General features: G+C 66.1%; 1 pseudogene; it reads right to left on the reverse strand.

Moving 5' to 3' along the window:
* Positions 1-1,710: 1,710 nt before the first annotated feature.
* Positions 1,711-3,494, reverse strand: LOC112617633 (annotated as a pseudogene).
* Positions 3,495-5,077: the final 1,583 nt, after the last annotated feature.

Raw genomic sequence — 5,077 nt, forward strand, 5'->3', positions numbered from 1 at the left:
GTGCTCCATGTCTGGCTGCGATGGTGGCGATTTTGGGGACAGATGCCTGTGTCGCCTTCCCTGGGCCGGCATCGTGGTCGGTGACTCGACCTCCTGTCCCCTGAGGAGGTATATCTTTCACTCCGAGCCGGCATTTTGGGCCGTTGGGTTATTGCTGACACGCTGTCCTCTGGCGACTTGTCGCTGGAGAGGTTGGGCCTCTGGATGCATGGCGGGCCTCCGGCCTCCCGGTGACCCGGTTAGCCAGCCCTTCTCGTGCTTGAGCCGCCTGCTGGGGCCCGTGTGCCTGGTCTCTCACGCATCCGAGCATCCTGACTCCTGGTGCCGCCTTGGTTCCGGGTCTCTGACCCACCCGGGGGCGGCGGGGAAAGGGGCACGGGCTTACCCCACCGCTGTGCGCTCCCCGCTGTGGGCACCTGGGGCAGCCGTGACAACCCCATTCCCGCTGGTTCTGTGCCGCGCATGTCAGTCATTCCTCGTCTCTTCCGGGTTGTCTGCCGCCCCTTCCCTGGAGCTAGGGACGCTTGGCCAGGCTGATCTGCTCGCTGGCCTCTGGTGAGGCTGTGGCTGACTGACGGACCCTGCTCCAGGATTGCTTTCCCTGATGGATGTGGTGATGTCGTGCTCTCCCGGGCCGGGACCGAGCCGCGACGGGTGAGGGGCGGACATTCATGGTGAATGGGACCTGTTCTTTTCGTCCCGCCCACGGGGCCCCCCTGTCTCTCGTCCCCCCCTGCAGGCGGTGCGTTGGGAGGCACTGGGGTGCAGAACCCGGCCTGACCTCGCTGTCCCGCCCCCGCCGTCTGCCTCGTGGCGTCTGGCGGGGGTCGGCGGGGTCCTCTGACGCAGCAGGCACCCCTCGCTTTCGCCTCTTGTGGTTGTCGCCGCTCGGGCCGCCCCCCTCCTCGGCGGTGGGGGTGCTGTCCCGCCGGCCCGTCGTGCTTCCCTCTCGGGTATTGCACGAGCGTTGGTTCTGCCTGGGCTTTTACGGTGCTCCTGGAGCACTCTGGGTTGTCCCTCAGGTGCCCCAGGCCGAGCGGTAGTGTGTCGCTCCCACCCCCAGCGCCCCCTCCTCTGGTCGCCGCCACGGTGTCTGTGCATGGGTCCTGAGGGAGCTCGTTGGGTGCGGGCCGAGGTGGTTGAGACAAGCCCCTCCCACGTGGGGAAGGGCGCAGGCCGTGTGAGCGGTCACGGTGGGCTCGGGCCGGCCACGCGTGCGCCAGCCGGCCGCCGGGGGCTACTGTTCTGCCTCCAACCGGTCGTCTGCGGGTTAACTGGAGGTGCTTTGCCTCGCAGAAAGGAGGTGGGTGGACGGCGGGGGGGCCTTGGGGGCTGTGCGCAGGTGCGCCAGCCAGGCCCCTACCCTGACCGCGAAGGCTCAAGGTTGCCGCAGGTTTGTTCTCCTTGCGCCCTAGGCCCCCCTCCCTTCCCCAGGCGTCCCTGAGCGCTTCTGTGGGCCCGAGGGGCGACTGGCGGGTGGGGAGTGTGACCTACCGTCGGTGAGAAAGCCTTCTCTAGCGATCTGAGAGGTGTGCCTTGGGGTACCGGATCCCCTAGCCTGCCACCTCTCTTTGTGTTGTGGTACCGCTGCTGTAGCGACTCGCTTGCAGAGAGCCCTCCTCTTTCTCCTCTTCCCCCCTCAGTGGGGTGAGGTGGGGAGAGTGAGTTCCGCCGGCCCCGTGGTGGGGGCCGAGCGCGCGGCTCTGTCGCCTACTGTGGCCCTGCGCCTCCCCATTCTGAGTTGGGGGAGGATCCCGCTGGGCCAGGCCCGATGTCCTAGCGGCTGGGAGGCTGCCGCGAGCGGCGGGTGTGCGTGGCATGCCGTCCAGCGCGGGACGCCACTCTCCGCTGTGAGCCAGCTCTCCGCCCGCTCCCCTGCCGAGCCGCGACCGGTGCCGATGACCGCGTTTGCGTGGTGCGGGGGTTGGGCCGCCTGGCCCTTGGGGAAGCGAGCGCCCCCACAGGGGGCGCGCCGGTCTCCCGGAGCGGGACCGTGCCAGGGACAGACGAGAAACGAGCGATATGTGGTCCCTGGTGTTGGGCTTGTGGCTGAGGTTGCTTCCGGGCCTCCGGTGGTGGGACCCGGGGCTCATGAGGGGGTTGCTCGGTGGGTTGCCCAAGGGCCGTTTGGCGTCCCAGGCGGGGTGCCGCGGGACCGCCCTCGTGTCTGTGGCAGTGGGATCCCGTGGCCGTGTTTTCCTGGTGACCCCGCCGTGCCTGAGGTTTCTGCCCAAGTAGCCCTCTGCGGGTTCCCCGTGGCCCCCTGGCTCCTTGCCTGCCTTCTGCCCCTTTTCCCCGCCCGCCGCCTGCTGATTCTCTTCCCCGAGCGGCTCACCGGCTCTTACGCTGTTGGCCGCCCTGTCTGGGCCCGAGCCCAGCTCTGCCTTGTGGGGGCGTCGCTGCCGGCCACACTGGTTGGCCCGGTGTCCATGTCCCCATGGCGCGGGCCTTTGGGCCCGGGTCGCCGGCGCCCCGCGTGGGGCTTGGTGGGTGCCCGGAGGGTTTGGGTCGGCCTTGCAGCGTGTGTGGGGGAAAGCGGGTTCTGGGGACTCTGGCTGCGTGTGACTGGGTGTGGCAGTGGGGGAGCCACGGGGATCGCTGAAGGCCGGTCAGCTGCTCCAGGTGCCACGTGGGGCCGCCTTCATGCTCGGAGGCTGCTGGCAGTGAGACCCCTGTGTGCATCCTGGCGGTGGTCGGCTGCGCTGGAGGTGTCCCTCGGCGCCCCCCCTCCACTCCCGCTTGGCCGCCTGCCTCGCCTGGTGTCTCGTCTTCTCCCGGCCCGCTCTTCCGCATGGGGTCGGTGCGCCCACCCCGCCCCGTGCCTCTCGCTTCCCGGGCCTGCTGCGGCCCTCCCCCGAGACATGTGTCTCGGGCGTTGTCGGCGTCGTGGGGGGGCCCATCCTCTCCCCACGTGGCATTGCCCCGTTTGGCGCGTGCGTGCGCCCAAGCGCAGCCGGTGGTCCCTCCCGGGCAGGTGTCCGGGCGATGTGTGTGTGAAGGTCGACCTCCGCCTGGCTGGTCGCTGGCCCTTCCCCCTGGGTCGGGGGGTGGGGCCCGGCCTGGGGCCCTCGTCCCCGGTCCCGGTCCCCCGTCTTGGGCGGGGTGGGCACACCGCCCGGCTTCGGTCACCTTCCCTTTGGCCGTCGAGTGGCGTGCGCCACCTCTGCACCGGCACCCGCCGGCAGGGCTCAGAGCCGGGCCTCGGCCGGGCCCTGGGCCTCGACTGGAGGCGTGCGCGGGTGCTGCGGCTGCACGGGTGCGACTGTCCCTGGGCCGGGCACCGCGGTCCACCTCTCGCTCGCTGCCTGAACGTCGGGGCCGCCCCGCGGGGTGGGGGAGCGCGGTCCCTGCCCCGCTGCCGCCCATGCGCATGCCCACCACGTGCATGCGTGGCCGCCGACTCCCTCGCGGCTACCAGGCACGAGTCAGGGGGTCCGCCTCCTCGCGCGAGGTGTGGGGGGTTGGCGAGCCCGTCGCGGGGATTGAGTGCGTGCCTGGGTGGGTTCGTGCCCGCGTGAGGGGATGGGGTCCCGCTCGCTGCGCCCCACCCTCCCGCCGCGCCACCCCTCCCCCCGCCACCACTCGCCCCCGCCCCATTGCCCTCCGCTCTCGCTCGCTCAGCTCTCTGCCTCCCGCCCGCCCAGTAGCTGCCCCTTGCTTGCGGGACACCGGGCCCATCCTCGCGAGGTCCCCTGGCCTCGGTCGGGGCCTCGCGGTGCTCTACCTAGCTGGTTGATCCTGCCAGTAGCATATGCTTGTCTCAAAGATTAAGCCGTGCATGTCTGAGTACCAACCGCCGGTACAGTGAAACTGCGAATGGCTCATTAAATCAGTTATGGTTCCTTTGGTTGCTTGCTCCTCTCCTACTTGGATAACTGTGGTAATTCTAGAGCTAATACCTGCCGAGGGGCGCTGACCCCCTTCGCGGGGGTGGATGCCTGCATTTATCAGATCAAAACCAACCCGGTCAGCCCCTCTCCGGCCCCGGCCTGGGGGCGGGCGCCGGCACCTTTGGTGACTCTAGATAACCTCCGGCGGATCGCAAGTCCCCCGTGGCGGCAACGACCCATTCAAACGTCTGCCCTATCAACTTTTGATGGTAGTGGCCGTGCCTACCATGGTGACCACGGGTGACGGAATCAGGGTTCGATTTTGGAGAGGGAGCCTGAGAAACGGCCACCACGTCCAAGGAAGGCAGCAGGCGTGCAAATTACCCACCCCCGACCCGGGGAGATAGTGACAAAAAATAACAATACAGGACTCTTTCGAGGTCCTGTAATTGGAATGAGTGCACTTTAAATCCTTTAACGATCCATTGGAGGGCAAGTCTGGTGCCAGCAGCCACGGTAATTCCAGGTCCAATCGCGTACATTAAAGTTGCTGCAGTTAAAAAGCTCGTAGTTGGATCTTGGGAGCGGGCGGGTGGTCTGCCATGAGGCGAGCCACCGCCCATCCCGCCCCTTGCCTCTCGGCGCCCCTCGATGCTCTTAGCTGAGTGTCCCGCGGGGCCCAAAGCGTTTACTTTGAAAAAATTAGAGTGTTCAAAGCAGGCCCAAGCCGCCTGGATACCGCAGCTAGGAATAATGGAATAGGACCGTGGTTCTATTTTGTTGGTTTTCGGAACTGAGGCCATGATTAAGAGGGACGACCGGGGGCATTCGTATTGCACCACTAGAGGTGAAATACTTGGACCGGGCGCAAGACGGACCAGAGTGAAAGTATTTGCCAAGAATGTTTTCATTAATCAAGAACGAAAGTCAGAGGTTTGACAACGATCAGATACCATCGTAGTTCCGACCATAAATTATGCTGACTGGCGATGCAGTGGCGTTATTCCCATGACCTGCTGGGCAGCTTCCAGGAAACCAAAGTCTTTGAGTTCCAGGGGGAGTATGGTTGCAAAGCTGAAACTTAAAGGAATTGACGGAAGGGCACCACCAGGAGTGGAGCCTGCGGCTTAATTTGACTCAACACGGAAACCTCACCTGGCCCGGACACAGACAGGATTGACAGATTGATAGCTCTTTCTTGATTCCGTGGGTGGTGGTGCATGGCCGTTCTTAGTTGGTGGAGCGAT

This window comes from Theropithecus gelada, unplaced genomic scaffold (genome assembly GCF_003255815.1).
Source record: "Theropithecus gelada isolate Dixy unplaced genomic scaffold, Tgel_1.0 HiC_scaffold_2924, whole genome shotgun sequence".
In the NCBI taxonomy this organism is placed as follows: domain Eukaryota; kingdom Metazoa; phylum Chordata; class Mammalia; order Primates; family Cercopithecidae; genus Theropithecus; species Theropithecus gelada.